Genomic DNA, 20,733 nt, shown 5'->3' on the forward strand with positions numbered 1-20,733 from the left:
ATGGGTACTTCCTTATACTTTATTAGGAAAAACACCCATATACACTATAGTCACACCCATACAAGAAAATAGAGTCCCTGGAAGGAAAGATTTAAAAAATCATAAAAAAACAAAACCCAAAACCCCAGAAAACATGATACAAAATGTGATGCGGAATTAAGACCAAACGTTTATGTGCATGGGTTAGCTTCGCTGTGACAGACACTGTTACCTACCCTACAGCTACCCCCCTGCTTTTGTTTGGGGGGTAAACCCACCCCTTGGGATAAGTCACTAGCAGCCAAGCCTTTTGTCGGCCTCCCTTACACCTAAGAGGAGCCAGGCCTGTGATCTGTTTGCATGGCAAGTGGATTTGAGGGGACACCACTGCAGGGCGGCTGGGAAATAACATGTCTAGTGAGGAGGGGACTGAGAGTGTGGCTAGCCAGGAGGGGCCTGGTGGACATGAACAGGCAGGAAGGTAAGATGTCAAGTACCAGAAGAGCTAATATGTGGCCAAAGAGGAGCCCCAGGAGGACAGAGGCTTTTATGCTGTTTTCTGCCTTTGAATGTAGCTGAGAGGCTGGGAGCCACGGGAACCATTTTGAGTTCATGAATCCACCAGCATAGGCCTGGCAGAGCAGAAGCAAGGAGTCTGCGTGCGGAGGCCACGGTTGAGCCGTTGAGTGCGTGCTGGCTGCCAAGCTGCCGAGTGATTCGTATCTTTACTTCCAAAGTTCCTTTCTTTCTGCGGGCCTAGCATGCGCAGAGGTCTCGGTTAATCTTGCTTAGCAGAATATTCCTCTGCAAAGTTTTTAGCCAGTTGCCTTTTGCAGACCACTTAGATCCTTCACTTGGAACAGAGAATAGTTGATTTTGTACTAAAAATCTTCCTAGCAGAGACTCCTCCTGGTGTAGGAGTATATAAATGGCTTTCAGCTTGTGGGATGGAATTCCAGAACACTGGAAATGGCAGTGCAATCACAGAAAAAGACTCAGGAAGGAGCTTCTTGAGGTCACACAAAGGTTACGTAAACTGCTCCAGGCAGCCCTGAATTCTTTATTCTTATGAGTGTTTAAGCTCCCATAGTCACGGGGTGTTAGTACTGCTTGGGGCCTCTCACCGATTTCTTACTGACTTCTATTGAACTCATAATCTCTCTAACAGACTTTCTCTCCTTCCCCCAGGTCCCTCTGCCCTCCCTGACCCTCGCAGTCATTGACTTCCTAATCAGTCTCGCAATTATCCTGACGCCTAGTTCCCAAAATCTCTGCAGCCTCTTCCCTCCTGGCTCCCTGGCAGTCTTACCCTTCCTCCTTTCTAAAATAAACTCATTCCTCCTGCTCCCACCCATCCTACACCACCCTGGAGGACTTCCCTTCTTTCTCTGTGTTTCCCACCTCCTTGGTTCCTTCTGCGTTTAGCTGCAACGGGTCCTTGGATAGTCCCTCGTCACTCCCACCATGCTGTTTCTCCCCGGGGCCTCCCTGACCTCCTGAATCCTCCTTGCCTCCCTCTGTCCATAGTCTCAACCCACTGCATATTTGGCAGTCTGGTTTCCTTCCCCACAGTTACACTGAAACTGTTCTCTTAAAGGTCAACAATGACCTCTTTTTAGCTAAATTCCTATTATTCTTTTCTGGTTTCTCAATCTCTTGACCTCTCTGGTGCATTAAAAAAAAAAAAAAAAAAAAGATTTCTCCTACCTCAAATGCTCTCTTCTTGGCTTCCATCCTGCTAGCTTGCTGTTCTTTCTCTTTGTGCAGCTTCTCCCCCTCATGCCCTCCCCCTGCTGGATACTCTCATTCCTCAGCCCCCGAGGCCCCCAGGCTCTCTTTGCTCGTTCACTCCAAAATCCCAAAATCCCATCTCTCCTACAGCTGTTACCTCTGTGCGGGAAAGGCCTGGGCCCCTTGCTCACTTAGGCATGTGCCCCTCGCTGCTTACCATGCAGAAACTCTTGGCTAGCTCACTCGAACCATAATTTGAAGGTATCTGTCTTACCAAACTCACTCCTCCTTCCCATCGTCCTGCCTTTGGTCATGGCATGGCTATTTTCTTCATCTCCGTATTAGTTTTATAGGGCTTCCGTAGCAAAAACCCACAGAAACGAGAGAGATTGAAGGTGGCTTAATCAAAAGAAATTTACTTCCTTACAGTTCTGGGGGCTGGAAGTCCAAGATCAAGGTGCTGGCAGGTTTGGTTTCTCCTGAGGCCTCTCCATGGTGTGCAGACTGGCCACCTTCTTACTGTGTCCACACGCAATGCTGGTGTCTCTGCCTCCTCTTAGAAGGACACCAGTCACACTGGATTAGAGCCCACCCCAGTGACCTCATTAGACCTTAATTATGCCTTTAAGGGCCTTAATTCCAAATGCGGGCATAATCTGGAGTACTGGATTTGGAGGGCTTTAACACAGACCTGGGGAAGAGGGTGGGTAATTCCATCCACTACAGTCCCCCAGGCCAAAAAACTCTACTGTCCTCTGTTTTTACCTCTGTCATCTTCTACCCAGATGTTGGGTCTTCTGGACTTTCCCTAGTAAATGCTAAATCCATGTCTTTACCACCTGTCCCAGTGCCATCGTCAGGTCGAAATCTAGTATAAATTTCCCTGCCCAGTCCTTGTAAAGCCATCTATAATCTGATCCACCTCATCTTTGCTTTTAGCATTTTTTTAAAAAGGTTTATTTATTTATTCTAGAGAGAGAGAGCACACGAGCAGGGGGAGGGGCAGAGGGAGAGGGAGAGACCGAGAATCTCAAGCAGACTCCCCGCTGAGTGCGGAACCTGACCTTAGGCTCTATGGCTCGGTCTCACACCCCCGAGATCATGACCTGAGCCAAAATCAAGGGTCAGACACTTAACTGTCTGAGCCACCCAGGTGCCCCTCTTTTGACATTTTTATCAAAGCCATTCATGTACATAAAAAATAGAAATGATAATATTAAAAAAAAAACAAAAAACAAAAACAGTCCTGCCTTAACCCTAGGCCCATTGCCCAGACGTAGGCTTCAATGTAGTTTCCTTGATCTAGAATATGCTTGAGGAAATTACTTTCCACCAGATCTCTTTTTTCTTGCCTTGCTGGTTACTCCATAATTCTAAATAATAATATTATACAAGTATTTTTAAGTTGCATGTATTTATTAATTTATCAATTTAGACATTCTGCTCTTTTTTTTTTTTTTTAAAGATTTTATTTATTTTTCAACAGAGAGAGAGAGACAGCGAGAGAGGGAACACAAGCAGGGGGAGTCGGAGAGGGAGAAGCAGGCTTCCCGCAGAGCAGGGAGCCTGATGCGGGGCTCGATCCAGGGACTCCAGGATCATGACCCGAGCCGAAAGCAGTCGCTTAACCAACTGAGCCACCCAGGCGCCCCTAGACATTCTGCTCTTTATGAAAGATAAGAATTAGGCTCAGAAACACTGCCCCCATATCATCTCGCCTCATTCTGCCTTCCAATTTTTGATAGTTATAAATTATTTTTAGTCCTGAGCTTTTATCTTGCCATCCGACATTTGAGAGTATTTCTTAATTCCTTACAAAGTAAAATGAGATTACTAGGGCTCTTGTTCTTCCGTTTCTCTTTCTCCTTCCGCTTTTCAACTTTTTTTTGTTTAAGAATTTTTTGGGGGGCACCTGGGTGATTCAGTTGATTCGGCATCTGACTCTTGATCTCAGTTTGGGTCTTGATCTTGGGGTCATGAGTTCAGGCCCTGTATTGGGCTCCATGCCGGGCATGGAGCCTACCTAAAAAAAAAAAAAAAAAAGAATGTTTTTTAAATGATGGTAATTTTATAATTTATTAATTATTATTATCATTATTATTATTTTTAAAGTAAACTCTATGCCAACATGGGGCTCAAACTCACAGCCCTGAGATCAAGAGTCACACACTCCACCAACAATTTCTGTCAGGTAGACCTTTAGCTTCACATTGTCAAGGATGATCACATTTACAGTCTGTGTGTGAGAGTATTTAAGAGCTTTATGTTTATGGGTTTATTCTGAAAATATGATGTCAATACATAGGCCTTACGTTATTATGACTACATAAATATTGTTCACGGTGGAGCCAAATATTGTGCCAGGAGTAGACTTTTCCCCCTAAGATCCGTTGTTAACCATCCCTGGACTGTTCAAAACAATATGCTCTTAACATCTGTACAAACACATCCTCTTTTCTTTCATTCTACCAGTTGCTCAAAAATCTTGCCACATTTTAGTTTGCTTCACATTTGGACATTTTGCTTTTAGTGTTTCTAATTTTTTTTTTCCTTATTGAGAGGTATTTTTGTTTCCTAGTGATAACAGACCAGGTGGTTTAACACAACAGAAGTTTATTCTCCTACAGTTCTGGAAACTGGAAGCCTGAAATCACAGCGTCAGCAAGGCTATGCTGTCTCTGGGCTCTGGGGAGAATCCTTCCTTCTTTCTAGCTTCTGGTGGCTCCAGCAGTCCTGGCTTTCCTTGTCTTGCAGCTTCAATACCCCAGTCTCTGCCTCCCTCTTCACATGGCCTCCTTCCCTGTGACTCTGTGTGTGTCCTTTCCTCCTCATAGAAAGACTACCCTAAATCCAGGATGCCTTCACCTCCAGATCCTTAACTAGTTATATCTGCAAAGATCCCATGCCCAAATAATGTCACATTTTGAGGTTCCATGTGGACATGAATTTAAGGGGGGGGGGTACTGTTCAACTCACGACCAAGGGGAAAATATGATTTTCTCACTATATTATTAATATTTGAGGGTTCCTGGGTGGCTCAGTCAGTTGGGCATCTGACTCTTGGTTTCGGTTCAGGTGATGATTTCATGGGTAGTGGGATCAGCCCCGCATTGGGCTCCGTGTTCAGTGAGGCGTCCGCTTGAGGTTTTCTCCCTCTGCCCCTCCCCCCATTCATGCATATTTGTTCTCTCTCTAAAGTAAATAAATATTTTTTAAAAATACACAGTAGCCAAAATATGGGAAGAGCCCAGGTGTCCATTTACTGATGAATGGATAAAGAAGATGTATTTTTTATATATATATATATATATATATATATATGTACGCATATACATACAATGGAATATTACTCAGCCACCAAAAAGAATGAAATCTTGCGGGGCGCCTGGGTGGCTCAGTTGGTTAAGCAACTGCCTTCGGCTCAGGTCATGATCCTGGAGTCCCTGGATCGAGTCCCGCATCGGGCTCCCTGCTCGGCAGGGAGCCTGCTTCTGCCTCTGACCCTCCCCCCTCTCATGTGCTCTCTCTCTCTCATTCTCTCTGTCTCAAATAAATAAATAAAAAATCTTTAAAAAAAAAAAAGAATGAAATCTTGCCATTTGCAACCACCTGGATGGAGCTAGAGAGTATAATGCTGAGTGAAATAAGTCAGAGAAAGACAAATACCATATGATTTCACTCATATGTGGAATTTAAGAAACAAAACAGATGAACCTAGGGGAAGGGAAGGAAAAATAAAATAACATAAAAACAGAGAGGGAGGCAAACCATAAGAGACTCTTTTTTTTTTTTTTAAAGATTTTATTTATTTATTTGAGAGAGAGAGAAGGAGAGACAGAGAGCATGAGAGGGGGGAGGGTCAGAGGGAGAAGCAGACTCCCCGCCGAGCAGGGAGCCCGATGTGGGACTCGATCCCGGGACTCCAGGATCATGACCTGAGCCGAAGGCAGTCGCTTAACCAACTGAGCCACCCAGGCGCCCCCATAAGAGACTCTTAATCACAGGAAACAAACTTAGGGTTGCTGTAGGAGAGGGGCTTGGGGTAACTGGGTGATGGGCATTAAGGAGGGAATGTGATGGAATGAGCACTGGGTGTTATATGCAACTGATGAATCACTAAATTCTACCCCTGAAACTAATAATACACTATATGTTAATTAATTTGAATTTATATAAAATCTATAGATAGATAGATAATTTTCTCCACTGTAATTTAAAGAACGAGAGAATTATGATCCACAATGAATCCAGGAGCTCAAACAGTGTCATCACTGCCTTGTTTCCTCTTTTCCATGCTTGCATTTGTTTCCTTCTAGGCCAGCTTCATGCTCAAGCAAGCTAACCTCATGTGCTGGCAAAGATAGGTTCCAGCATCTCTCCAGGCTCATGTCTTCTTCACAGACTGTGATCCTAGGAAAACTAAAACTACTTTACTGACAGTTCCAGTAAAATCCCCAAGGAAGTCTCTTAATGGACCTTGCTTGGCTCATGTTTGAACAATCCCTATGGCCCAGGGCATGAAGTGAGCTTATTGGCCAAACCTGGGTCCACCTGCCCACCCCTAAGGTTGAGAGGTAGGATGACCCTACCCGATGGATGAGGAAGAGATGGTGTCCTAAGTGATTCTGGGTAGGCAAAAAAACTCATGATTTCTTGCAAAGTCTAAAATAGCTTTATCAATAGTTTGATTGACAGTTCATCTGTACATAAAATTCTAGGTTTATAATTTTCTTCCAAAATGTTGAAAGTAATATTTCATTGTTTTCTTTTATCCCTACGTCATGAAAAAATTGAAAGTACAGAAAAATTGAAAGAATTTTATATTGAACACCCATCTATCACTTAGATTCTATGATTAACATTATGTTTGCTTTATTAAAATCCATTTATCCATCCCTCTGTTCATCTATCGATCCATCTTATTTTCTCAGAATTTCAAAATAAGTCGCAGACGACCCTGCCCTTGACTCCCAGACCCGTCACCATGCATATCATTACCTAGAATTTGATATTTGTTTACAATTTTTTTCATTTGAGCTAAAATTTCTAGACTGCAAAATGCCAAAATTTGAAGTGTACCATTCAGTGAGTTTTGACACTGCAACCCAGACCCATATCAAGATACAGAACATTGCACCTTCCTTCCTATCCCTTCCCAGTAAATCCCTGCACCAGAGGTAACCATTGTTCTGATTTGTTTTCATCATGGATTCACTATCTCTGTTTAGGACATTATGTAGATGGACTCATACAGTAGTCACACTTTTGTGTAAGGATTCTTTCCATCATGTTTTTGATACTCATCCGTGTTGTGGTCTCTATCCATTCCATTGTATGAATGTATAACCATTTATCATTTTTCTACTGATGGATGCACGGGGACTGTTTCCAGTTTCCAGCTTTTGTGAATAAAGCTGCTACACACATTCTTGCACACATCTTTTGGTAGGCATAGTTTCCATTTTTCCTGGACAGATTGCTAGGGGTGGAGTTGTGAAGTCATAGAGTAGTTTCATTTTATGAGGACCTTCAGATCTTCTGCCAAAACGGTCTTCCTGTTTTATAGCCCTGCCAACAAAGTATGAGAGTTCCAGTAGCTCCACAGCCCTTGCCAACATTTGTTGTCAGTCTTCCCAATTTCAGCCATATTGGTGACTATGTAATGGTATTTCATTTTGGTTTTAGTTTTTCATTCCTAATTTCTAATGATTTTGAGCAGTTTTTCATGTGTGATTTGTGAATTTTCCTTTAGATAGTATCTAATTAAATCTTTCACTCATTTAAAAACATGGATTATCTGGGGCACCTGGATGGCCCCACAGTCTGCTAGGGATTCTTTCCCCCTTCCTCTCCCTCTCCCTCTGCTCCTCCCCCAATCACATGTACTCTCTAAATAAATAAATAAAATCTTTAAAAATAAATAAAAAATAAAAACATGGATTATCTTTTTTGAATTGTAGGGGTCTTTTTTTTTCCTTTCTTGCAGCGTTCTTTATATATTCTGGATTTTAGAACTTTGTCAAGTATGTTTTGGAAATATTTTTTTCTCAATCTGTGATTTGACTACTCATTTTCTTAATATCTTTTGATGAACAGAAGTTTTAAAATTGATGAATTTATCAATTCTTCCATTTACAGCTTTTGCTTTCAGTGTCCTTCCTACCCCCAAGTCATGAAGATATATATTCTCCTGTGTTTTTTCCCATCTTTTTGTTGTAGTTATTATGTTTAGTCAGGAACTCATCTCAGTTTACATGTATGGTTTGAGGTAGGGCTCAGGATTCTTCTTTTTCCTCTATATGGATATCCAGTTGTTTTAATACATTTAAAAAATTTTTTTAGTGTTTTCTGATGTCTAATAATTGCAGATAGCCTGTTTATTCCTTTGAAGGTGACCGATTTCTTCCCTCTTTCAGTGCTCTCTGGATCTTCTTTTTTTCCTTAGTACATCTAATATTATCCTGCTAATCTCTCAGTATCCTCTTTCAATCTTAGCTTTGGTAGATTTTCTTCAGTGATTTCTATAATAACTTCTATCCTTGCATTTTCTCTGGGCTCTCTTTCTGGAACACGTATTGGTTGTGTTGTGGACCTGTTTCAGACCTCCAGTTCTTTTATATTTTCTCTTTACTTTTTGTCTTTCTCTTTTTCTCTCATGTCATATTTCTACCTTTGTAGAAAAAATTAAAGTTTGGCAAGCATATTTTTAATTTCCAAGTACTCTTTCTTGTTCTCTAATTGTTCCTTATTTATGGCATCTTGTTTTTACTTTAGGTATTTATTGTATCTAGAATACCTCCAAAAATATTAACTAGAGGTGTGGAAAATTATTTTTCTGTTACCCAAATTGGTCCTTGTGAGGTCAGCCTTTACTTTTGCTTCTTCTGGTTTTGTTTGTTTTTGTTTTTTTTATGTAACTGATTTCCCTCCCGTGCCCAGTGATGGGGGGGGGGGTGTTTTTTATATTTAAAAAAGAGAAAATAAGCTGATTTTTTTTAGATGTGTTTCCTGTACTATTGCATATGGAGCTGTTTTCCTGCTCGCGAATTACCCAGAAAGCAGAAGAGGCTGCAGGGAGTTCTGTGTTCATGAGCAGAGCTTGCTACACAGGGAGGCTTCCTGTTACAATGAAAAAATGGGGAGCCAGAGAGGGGAGGGCTTTGCTGGGCTGCTACCACTCACCCCCGCTAGCATCGGTCCATCGGTATTATATACAAGCTATTGTCTGCTGATTGCTCTTTTCTCATTTCTCATAGCTGTTATGGCTTTATTCATTTAAAAAAATGATTTACTCTTCTTTTTAATTGTGTATTGGAAGTAGGGGGGAGACAAGTGGCTGCCATTTGGAATGAAAGCTTCATTCTATCTTTACTAAATGATTTCCTGCTCTTTCTAAATGGGCATCTTTCATTGGATTTGGGTTGATATCTTTACTCTCTCATGGATATGCCAGACTCGCATCCACCTTCAGTGCCCTCGGTTATTGTGTTCCTTTTTTCAGAAACTTCCTTCTTCTCTTCCCTTTTCTCCCACCTTAACCTAGTGAAATTCTTCCCAACTTTTGAAGCGAACTTGAGTGTATTCCTGCATGAATCCCATCTATTTAATTCATCTTTCATTGGCCTCCCTTTTATCTTATACTATTATTCAACTCAATGCCTATTGTTCACAATTCAGCTCTTAATTATATAGTCCAGTATTGCTCACCCTTATTTCAAATGTTCATTATTATGTTGGTAACTATTAAAAAGTCTTTGGGGACAAGAATTTATTTTTCTCTGTCTTTCAAAACACATAGCACAGTATGCATATATAATAGATATTCAATAAGTATTTGTAATTGGTTAACTTCCCTGCTATTTGCAAGAAAGAAAGTAGATAATAGCTTATATTTTTTTCTGCTGGAAACAGTAAAACACTTATCTTTTAATTGAAAGCTGAATTAGGGATGCTCCATTTCAGGCAAAGGAAATGCTGATTTTTCTTCACTAAGGAAAAAAATGTAAGTTATAAAGTGTAAATGTCTGCTGAAAGCCAGGGGAATAGACAGATCCGCCAGAGTTGAAGCAACTGAGGTGAGAGTGGCTTGGGAAAAGCAAAATAGCAAAATGTGATTTGAAAATAAACTTTATAGGGACGCCTCATTGGCTCAGTCGGTTAATCATCTGCCTTCGGCTCAGGTCATGATCCCAGGAAGCCTGCTTCCTCTGCCTCTGCCTCTGCCTCTGCCGCTCCCCCTACTTGTGCTCTCTCTCTCTGCCAAATAAATAAAATCTTCAGTTAAAAGGAAAGAGGTCTAGTGGTGGAACAAGAACAAATAGTAAGAAATAATATGCTTCTGGGGACACCTGGGTGGTAGAGTCGGTTGAGACTCCAGCTCTTGATTTCGGCTCAGGTTGTGATCTCAGGGTTGTGGGATCAAACCCCATTCTGGGCTCCGTGCTCAGCACTGAGTGTGCTTGGGTTTCTCTCTCCCTCTGCCCCTCCCCCAAGCTGTGAACTCAATCTCTCTCTCAAAAAATAAATCTTTAAAAAAAAGAAAGAGGGACGCCTGGGTGGATCAGTCGGTTAAGTGGCTGCCTTCGGCTCAGGTCATGATCCCAGGGTCCTGGGATCGAGTCCCACATCGCGCTCCTTGCTCGGCAGGGAGCCTGCTTCTCCCTCTGCTTGCCTCTCCCCCTGCTTGTGTTCTGTCTTTCTCTCTGACAAATAAATGGATAAAATCTTTAAAAAAATAAAAAATAAAGAAAGAATATGGTTCTGGTGGTAATCACTGCTGTTCACCAAATAGATCTGCTTCCCTCTCCTCTGGGCACATGGAACGGTCATACTGCTGGGATCCAGTGAAGTTAAGGGTAGCCACGTGACTTGCTTTGACCAAAGAAATGAGAGTAGGAGTGATGTCATTTCAGGTGGTCGCTTTCAAAGCCCGTGAAGGATTTGCCATATTCCTGTTTTCTGTTTCAGTGGTTGTGGAAGCATGTGGTATTCCATAATTCTAATTCTGAATTCCTCAAAATCCATAATGAACAGTCTCCCTGCAGACCTGTTTTGGAAATAGTGTGAGTGATAAACCTTTGTGGTTTAAGCCACGGAGCATAAATTATTGCTGCTCAGGGTCAGCAAACTCCCTCCAATGGGCCAACTGCCTGTTTTGGTGAGATTTGATTGGAACCCAGACATGCAAATTTGCTTATGTCTTGTTTATGCTGCCACTGAACTGACTAATTACAACAGAGACCATACAGCCTGCCAGCTGAAAATAGTTACTATTGCTCTTTAAGAAAAAGTGTGTTGACTTCTGGCCTAGTCTATCCTAACTATGATAGAACTGGAGGTCTTTGATAAGTTCCCTTGCATGTTTTGTCCACAACACGAAAGATATTTATAGTAGTCAGCCTCCAAGATGGCACCAGTGATCCCCAACTCTGAACACAAGGGTATTCATGTGCACTTCCTTCCCACCCCGATAGAGCTGACTTGTGGAAGCAATGTGGGAGTCATGGAGGGTGACTTCCAAGCCTGGGTCATAAAGGATAGTATGGCTTTCATCTCTCTCTCTCTGAGATCACTCACTCTGGGACAAGCCACTACCATGCTCTGAGGACACTCAAGAAGTCCTACGGAGAAGCCCACGTGGTGAGAAACCGAGCCTCCTGCCAAGAGTTCGAGAAGTAGAAAATAAAAAACAGAGAGAGAGAAAGGGAGTGGGGAAAGAAAAAAGGTTAAAAAATAAAGAAAATCCATGGTACAGTATGAGTATTCACATGCATATTCCTTGGATTCTCAACCACATTCCAATTTTGGGGACAATGCTGGTAACCTGGCCAAATCTCATTTTCCAAGCCTCTGTCTTGCTTTAGGTCTTCACTAAACAAATAGCCCACTGTCAGCCTGCAAATGAGTACTGACCTCCCTAGTTTGGGCCCACATGAAATTAGGCTCAGATTAGAGGAGAAATTAAGAAACTTCCTACTCCCCCACCCCCACCCCAGCAAAGGTCTCAAAACATAGTTTCTTTTTCCTTTTTATATCATTTTTGTTTAGTAACCTTGTGACTCCATTGTGGATGGGAAGGCTGTATGTGCTAGAGTCTATGCCGTGAATAAGCTCTGTTGGACTGTGCAATTTTTCTTAGCCCACATTATCATAGTTACCTTAGGTGATAAACCTGTATGGTTGAAATTTGGAGACCAGGTCCCTGGTGCTGCTGGTTCTAGGATCAAATTGTAGAGTATCGGAGATAGTTCTCCAGGCCTGCATAGTGTAAGCATAAACTTGTCCTGTATCGTGCTTATTAATCTTTGTATCATAAATATGACCAAAAGTCAAGACCATGTCTCATAAACTTAATAGCACTAATGAAGGAACAAAATATTTGAGAATTCCTGAAAAATCTAGCATGGTCATAAGTATGAGGGGAGATGTTGAGAAAACCAGATTTTTTCTAAGACAAGAGAAGGTGTGTGCAGACAACGTATATTTTAAAGGTAAATTATCTGGTTCCTTTTAGAAGAGTGAAGAACAATTGTTAAACACGTCATTGGCTTTCTTACTATCCTATATGTAGGCTATGTAAGCATATGCTTGAGTAATCATTTCCTGACTTGGAATGAACCCAGAAGAGGTGGCTTGCCTAGAGGTCAGGAGGTTAGACTTGGAGCCTTCTGGATCCAGGGAGCGAGCTAGCACAGAACCTTCATAAAGTGTTCTCTTACTAAAAATGTAACCTGTGGTGGTGCCTGCTTTCCAACTAAGAAGATGTTACACGATGTATCTAATGGTGCCATTTAAACCCTCCAAGGGGAGATTAAGCAGATATTTTTATTTTATTTTATTATTTTTAAAGATTTTATTTATTTATTTGACAGAGACACAGCGAGAGAGGGAACACAAGCAGGGGGAGTGGGAGAGGGAGAAGCAGGCTCCCCGCGGAGCAGGGAGCCCGATGCGGGGCTCGATCCCAGAGCCTGAGATCATGACCTGAGCCGAAGGCAGACGCTTAACGACTGAGCCACCCCGGCGCCCCTAAGCAGATATTTTTAATCAAGGTGCCATCCTCCTCACTCCACAAATCCCACTGTTAGAAGCAGCCTAACTCAAAGAAGCCTTTTCTAACGTGATTGGGTAAGGTTTTTCCATTGTTAACGAAGCTAAATTTTAACTGAGTTCTATCTGACTTTTATCTGAATTTCATCAGAACATTGCGGTCATGGCTTTTTAAAAATGTATTCCGTTTGATTATCCTTCCAATTTTAAAGCCCTTCCAAATTGTAGAGAAAATTGAGCTAGAAGTGTTTTCTTCCTCCAGGGCACATTGCTGATATTTCTTGACTCATCTCACTGAGACGTGACACAGACCCTCAGAAGACAGTGTTATAGGAGTTGTTCAGCTGTGACCAAGAATCTCCAATTCTGTTTCTTAGTAGCTGAAATGGGAAACTTCGTTTTTTACCTCGACATCTGCTCCTGTTTTCATGATTCATGATTATAGTGGTGCAAAAACTTTTCAGTGGTTTCTTAGATAAGACACCACAAGAATAAGCAACAACAAAAGGAAAAATAGATAAATTGGACTTCATCAAACCTTAAAACTTTTGTGTTCCAAAGAACAGCACCAAGAAAGTGAAAACACAACCCACAGAATGGGAGAAGATACTTGAAATCATATATCTGATAAGGACTTATATGTAGAATAATGAACTCTTACACCTCAATAATAAAGACAACCCAACTAAAAAAATGGACAAAATCTCTGAATAAAGGAAACGACAGATGTTGGCGAGGATGTGGAGAAAGGGGAACCCTCCTACGCTGTTGGTGGGAATGCAAGCTGGTGCAGCCACTCTGGAAAACAGTATGGAGGTTCCTCAAAAAGTTGAAAATAGAGCTACCCTATGACCCAGCAATTGCACTACTGGGTATTTATCCCAAAGATACAAATGTAGGGATCCAAAGGGGTATGTGCACCCCAATGTTTATAGCAGCAATGCCCTCAATAGCCAAACTGTGGAAAGAGCAAAGATGTCCATCAACAGATGAATGGATAAAGAAGATGTGGTATATATATACAATGGAATATTGTTCAGCCATCAAAAAATGAAATCTTGGGGTGCCTGGGTGGCTCAGTCGTTAAGCGTCTGCCTTCGGCTCAGGTCATGATCCCAGGGTCCTGGGATCAAGCCCCATGTCGGGCTCCCTGCTCGGTGGGAAGCCTGCTTCTCCCTCTCCCACTCCCCCTGCTTGTGTTCCCTCTCTCTCACTGTCTCTCTCTCTGTCAAATAAATAAATAAAATTAAAAAAAAAATGAAATCTTGCCATTTGCAATGACGTGGATGGAACTAGAGGGTATTATGCTAAGCGAAATAAGTCAGTCAGACAAAGACCATTATCATATGATCTCACTGATAGGTGGAATTTAAGAAACAAAACAGAGGATCATAGGGGAAAAGAGGAAAAAATATAGTAAGATGAAACCAGAGAGGGAGACAAACCATAAGAGACTCTTAATCATAGGAAACAAACTGAGGGTTGCTGGAGGGGTGGTGGGTGGGGGGATGGGGAAACTGGATGATAGACATTAAGGAGGGCACGTGATGTAATGAGCACTGGGTGTTATATAAGACTGATGAATCACTGACCTCTACCTCTGAAACCAATAATGCATTATATGTTAATTAATTGGATTTAAATTTAAAAAATAAATTTAAAAAAGAAGAAATTTCTCCAAGGAAAACAGAAAAATGGCCAAAAGCACATGAACGGATGCTTCACAGCCTTAATCTTTAGGGAAAGGCAAATCAAAACCACCATCAAATACCACTTCACATACACTAGGATAGCTAGAATCAAAAAGAGGGATAATAATGGGTGCCTGGGTGGCTCAGTTGGTTAAGCGACTGCCTTCGGCTCAGGTCATGATCCTGGAGTCCCGGGATCGAGTCCCGCATCAGGCTCCCTGCTCGGCGGGGAGTCTGCTTCTCCCTCTGACCTTCCTCCTTCTCATGCTCTCTGTCTCTCATTCTCTTTCTCTCAAATAAATAAATAAAATCTTTAAAAAAAAAAAAAAGAGGGATAATAACAAGGATGTGGAGAAATTGGAGTCCCCATCCACTGCTGATAGGAATGTAAAATGGTGCCATCACTTTGGAAAACAGTCTGGCAGTTTCTCAAATGGTTAAAGATAGAGTTAACATTTGCTCCAGTAATTTCACTGCTAGGTCAATTCATTTCTCTCTGTAGAGAATTGGAAACATATGTCTCTACAAAACCTTTAATCAAATGCTCATAGCAATATTATTCTTCATAGCCAAAAAGGAGAAAAAAAAAACCCTTAAATATCCATCAGCTGGTGAGTGGATAAACGAAAGATGATTAATCTGAAGAATATGAAAGCACTAATTGGAAAAGATATATGCACCGCTATGTTCATGGCAGCATTGTTTACAATAGCCAAGTTAGGGAAGCAGCCCCAAGTGTCCATCCATAGATGAAGGGATAAAGAAGAGGTGGTGTTTGGGGCGCCTGGCTGGCTCAGTCAGTTGAGCGTCTGCCTTTGGCTCAGGTCATGATCCTGGGGTCCTGGGATCGAGCCCCACAACGGGCTCCCTGCTCAGCAGGGGTCTGCTTCTCCCTCTGCCCCTCCCCCTACTTGTATTCTCTCTCTGTCTCTTTCTCTCTCTCAAATAAATTTTTTAAAAAAGAAGATGTGGTATATAAATACAATAGAATACAATTCGGCCTTAATAAAAAGGGAGGTTATCTACCATTGCAGCGACATGGATGGACCTTGGGGTGTATGTTAAGTGAAGTAAGTCAGATGGAAAAAGACAAATTCTGTATGATTTCACTTATAAGTGGAGTCTAAACAGTAAAACAAACGAACCAACAAGAGGAAAACAAACTCATAGATACAGAGAACAGAGCGGTGGTTGCCAGAAGGGAAGGGGGTTGGGGGCTGGGCGAAATGGGTAAAGGGGCTCAGCTGTATGGTGATGGGTAGTGACTAGACTTTTGGGGGTGGTCACTTTGTAGTGTACACAAATATCGAATTATAATGTTGTATACCTGAAACTTACATATAAGTTTACCTCAATAAAAAAATATGAAATATTCAGTGGACTATTACTCGGCATTAAAAAGGAATTAAGTACTGAAACATACTACAGCACAACATGAATGAACCATTATGCTGAGAAGCCAGTCACAAAAGAACACACATTGTGTGCTTCCATTTATATGAAATGTAAGAGAAGGCGAATCTACAGAGACAGAACATAGGCTAATGGTTGCCTAAGACTGAGGGAGAGAAAGAAGAGGAGTACCTGCTAATGGGTACAGGGTTCCTTGTCTGGGTGATGAAAATGTCCTAAAATTGCGGTGATGATTGGACAACTCTGAAAATACTAAAAACCATCGAATTGTACACTTTAAGTAAATTTTATGGAATGTAGCTGTTATTAAAAGAACTCTCCTATGGGGATGACATGGGTACAAGTCAGGGCCAGATCAACAAGCATGAACCAGGGGCCTGTTGTCATGGGGGAGGTGGTGGTGCGTGGTGGCGACCGGGGGCCGAGTCTCGGCATTGGCTCTGGAGTTGGTCGGGGGCAGGGGCAGACTTGGGGCTTGAGCAACTTCTTCCAGAGAGGAGGTCCCGCGTAGCTGCTGTTGCGACCCAAGATCTTGATTCACATCCATAGATCGGAATATTGGTGTACTAGCCATCCTCAGACACCTCACTGAGGACTGATGGGGAACCTGAGGCTTGGGGGGGTTACGAAGCTTGTCCAGAGTCACACAGGGTGTAAAGGGCACAGCCAAGACTCAGAGCCAGCTTGTAAAAAGTAAAATGAAGAAACTATGGCAAAGTTTTAGGAGAAAGAAAGACATTTAGGTTCCAGAGGCCAGTCATCCACACCAGTGGCAGACAGCAGATGAAGGAGGGGTTCGTACTGGACAATGTCGCTTCCCAGTGAAGGACCGTGGCCTCGCAGAAGTTGACGAGTCAAGAGGAATGCGCATCGGTGAAGATGCTGTTGAAAGATTGAAAGCTGAAAGGCAGTTCTCCCAAGGCTTCTTTGGAAAAACTGGAAAGAAAGCAGGGAAGGCAGTCCTGTGGGCATCAGCAGGTGGACTCAGAGTTGTGGATGAAAAAACGAAGGACCTCACAGTTGAGCAGACAATAGAAACAGTTTCTTCCTGTGCCCCACAGAGGACCTTTGATAGAGCCGTCTCTGACATAAGTCGTGACGGCACCACTGGGCGCTGGATCTGTCATTGCTTCCTGGCCGTCAAGGACACGGGTGAAGGACTGAGCCACGCAGTCGGCTCTGCTTTTGCGGCCTGTTTAGGATGGAAGCAGAAGCAGGAGAAGGAATACAGAGTGACTGCTACTTTTGATGCCAGTGATGAGGGAAGGGTCATTCCGTGTCACAGCCGCCACCGAGCAAACAGTAAGAGAGGAGAGTCTGAAACAAATCCAAGATGCCAAGAAGTGCCGGGAGTGGGAGGGGAAGCAGAGAGTATCCGCTCCCCGCGCTCACAGACCCCTGGTGCCTTCAGCACACCCTCCCAGGGCCCCCAGAGGTCCTCCCATCTGCCCCGAGGACCAAGCCAGAGACAGGGGTAGCTTCGCAATCTCCTGACATTCAAGATAATGACACTGACTCAGCCTTCCGTGGTCCTGCTGCTAGGCCAGACCTCACTGCTCTCGCACCAACAGCAGTGCCTGTGCGGAAACCAACCCTTGTGCCCAGGCCCCCAACGCTGCGAACAAGGCCACGGCAGCCCCACATTCGGGGACGGAGTGCGGTCGGTCTACTGGCGCTGCGTCTCCGGGTCTCTCCCGGGCTGGTCGCAGAAGCCCTCCCGCCGAGGCTGACCGCCGGTTGGAAGAGGGGTCCGAGAGCCCTCAGCTGTCCTTCTGCAGCCAGTTGTCCAGCCTCCTCCACTCACTGCTGTTACCCTACCAGCGCGGCCTTTCCCAGGAAATGCATTGCTCACCTTTCAGTCTGTGCCAGTGGGCATGGTCCCACCCCTGCAGCCAGCCTCTGTTCCTGCCCTGTCCTATCCTGTGGCCACCAGGATGCCCTGCCCAGCCCTGAATGTGCCTGCGGTGGGCATCACTCCCTCCCAGACCGTATCCAACGTGTTTGGCGCCGCAGGCCACCCTCAGGCCGCCCACCCCCCTCCGTCTCCCAGGCTGGTCAAGCGGCAGACATTCCCTCAGTCTGAGACGAGCAGGCTGCTTCCAGTCCCTTCTTGAAGCCACCTGCTCAGCACCTCAATGGTTCTAGTAGTGTTAGATGATGGCAGGTGGGCCTCAGCAGATAAGCACGCAGAGGGGCCTGCAGGTACCTGCCCCATGGATCCTTTGGAAGCCCAGTGGGCAGCATTAGAAAGCCCAGTCCCGGCAGCGTACTAACCCCTCTCCCACCAACCCTTTCTCCAGTGACTTACATTAGACGTTTGAAATTGAGCTTTAAGCAGTCTCTGTGGCCTCTGTATTTTGTCTGTACTTAGGCAAGGGCAGGGGCAGAGGCCAAAGGAGCAAAGGGAACTTTGTGTTTCCAATCAGTATACTTTTCACTAGTCCCAAAGGTCCCAAGGAGCATGTCCAGGCAGAGTTCTGTGGGAGGTGATTTTGAGAAAAATGGGGAAAAAAAGCATTCCTAGAGAAGAGTTGTCTTGCGGTTAGGCTAAAGAAGTCAAGGAAATGTTGCCCTCTGTTCCCCTCTGACTCCCATAGCCCCTTACAAATCTCTGACAATGGAGAGGCAGAAGTATCTTAACAAGAATCTGTATTCAAAGCGTATTTACTGGAATATAAAACAGTGTGGGAAGCAAAATGATTTCCCTTGTTTTTAAGCCATTCACCTGCCATCCTCAGTGCTGGCCTGTCTTAGAGATCAAGACCATGGTGGCCTGTGCTTGGGCTGGGGACAAGAGGTAGGCTATGCAGAATTCCCAGGAGGGCACATCAGCAGCTGCCTAGCAGAGCTACATTTCAGGGGTAAAGTTGAGCTTCCACTTTAAGGAAGAATAAATATTATAAATATTTATCAAAAAAGCCAAAATCTTTATTGTTTTTCCTGGTTTAAGTCCAAATCTTTGTGTTTATGCATTAAGAATATTTTAAATAGTTCTCAATATTAAAAAGTTGTAGGAGTTGTAAGTAACCTTGCCGAAGGTGAAAGGGTTAGCCGTAAGGAATTGTACACAAGATTGATTTATCAGTGATGCCTACTGAAGTTGGGGGAAAGGCTGGGGCTTGCAGATGGGATCCCTAGCTTATCTGGTACCATTCATTTTACGTAGCACATTGCAGCAACAAATCATGCATATGAGCAACAGAGCCACTGGGTTGGAGTTTTAAAGAAAATCCGGGGCGCCTGACTGGTGAGGTTGGTTGAGCGGCGCCTCTTGGTTTCTGCTCAGGTTGTGATCTCCTGGTGGTGAGATCGAGCACTGTGAGGGGCTCCACGCTCAGCGTGTGGAGTCTGCTTGAGATTCTCTCTCCCTCTGCTCCTCCCACTCATGCACTCTCTCTCTAAAATAAATAAATCTTAAAAAAAAAAAAGAAAGAAAATCAAAGAGCAGTATTGTCCTGGTTTTAAAACCTGTGAAATTCTAATGTTGTTATTTAACAAAATCAATCTAAATACACTCTACAGAGAATATGTATTTTCTTTTATGTACTGCTGCAGTTTCCTTCTGTTAATCCTCTACTTTGTTTTGACACTAAGGTGACAATGACGATCATAGCAATAGACTGGAGCGCAGATTACTGTTGGTTTGTCATGTGAGTCTTGGTAGGTTTTGTTTTGCCCTTTAGGTTTGTCCCCGCAAGTTTTTGTGGGGATGGAGATTCTAGTTTTATTAGCTGTGTGTGTGTCCATCCCCCGACTTGTGAAGAACAGAACATCCTCGTGCCAGTTGCAGCCACTGGACTTCTGGTAACAACTAGAGACCCCATCTCATCTTTACTTTTGAATGTTGGTCTCACAAGCAAATGTAAGTTATATATATTTATACTGATGAGAATTTATAATCTGCTGTAACAAAAACAAATATTGGTGGTAGAAAAAAAAGACAAGAACCAGTGTTAACTTTTTAAATACCTTTTTTTGGTAACCAAAATGTTATAAACTACCCTAAATCTTCAGTTGTGATCATCTCCAATTATCATTAGTGCGTGATTGTGAAAATCGATCAGGGAAGCACTAGCAAAATGTTACCTTCATCTCTTCAAGGTTAGCAATAATTTGGAAACCGCAGGAATTTCATCCTTCAGTTTTGGACAAGAATTTATATGGAAGGGTGGTTCCCAATTCTTTTGGCTCACGGGTGGAAAAAAAAAAAGGTTATTACAGGTAATCTATTTTGGTTTTCCCAAGTGAAGGGCAGTAATTTGAGGACGCACCATAAATTTCACCACGGTGAGTAGTTAGTTCATAAAGGAGCACAGCTTTGCTTCCGTCAAGTATTGACCTTCGCTGATCTGACATGGAACTGCGTCGTCAGCACATCAGCGGTCTTGCGAGCCAAGGACGTGGGATTCAGCGAGCAGCAAACGTCCAACAGTACCCTCTTCATATCTTGCTAAGGGGTGGACCCACACGGGATCAGCCCTGAGGTCCTGGCGGGTCCCAACAGCAACCGACTCCGGACACAGGGACGAAATCGCGGGGCGGGCGCGGCCGCCGTTCTCCGGAGTCCCCGCGGCCACGCTCGCTCGCGCGGCGTCTTTGACCTTCCCCGGAGCCGGCGGCCCGCCCCCCGTGCCGGCGCGCGTGGCGAGGTGGGGACAGAGCCGCGTGGGGCCAGCGGAAGAGTCTCCCCGCAGCAGCGCGCTGCTGACCCTCCAGGCACGGAGGCCCCCAGTCCGCCTGTCGCTGCAAGATCCTGCGGTCGGTTAGAAATCAAGCGCAGAGAGGTGACCCGGCGATCTCCCCCGGCCTTCCAACACACACTTCCCTCTCCCTCCCTCGCTCCGCCCCGCCCCCGCCTTCGCCTCCGCTC

At 43.8% G+C, this 20,733-nt stretch overlaps 1 long non-coding RNA gene and 1 pseudogene across 2 annotated transcripts in view; both read left to right on the forward strand.

The window, feature by feature from the left end:
• LOC145722916 (uncharacterized) overlaps positions 1-13,982 on the forward strand; it is a 37,021-nt gene extending 23,039 nt beyond the window's left edge. For both annotated transcript variants that reach the window (XR_014147471.1, XR_014147470.1), the window contains exon 5: positions 13,022-13,982. This is a non-coding gene — a long non-coding RNA (uncharacterized LOC145722916). The remainder of the gene's footprint in view (positions 1-13,021) is intronic.
• A 2,579-nt stretch (positions 13,983-16,561) lies between these two features.
• LOC102730966 (protein numb homolog pseudogene) lies at positions 16,562-18,549 on the forward strand (annotated as a pseudogene).
• Positions 18,550-20,733: the final 2,184 nt, after the last annotated feature.

Source organism: Leptonychotes weddellii, chromosome 8 (genome assembly GCF_054177405.1).
Source record: "Leptonychotes weddellii isolate Sample4059 chromosome 8, ASM5417740v2, whole genome shotgun sequence".
Lineage (NCBI taxonomy): Eukaryota > Metazoa > Chordata > Mammalia > Carnivora > Phocidae > Leptonychotes > Leptonychotes weddellii.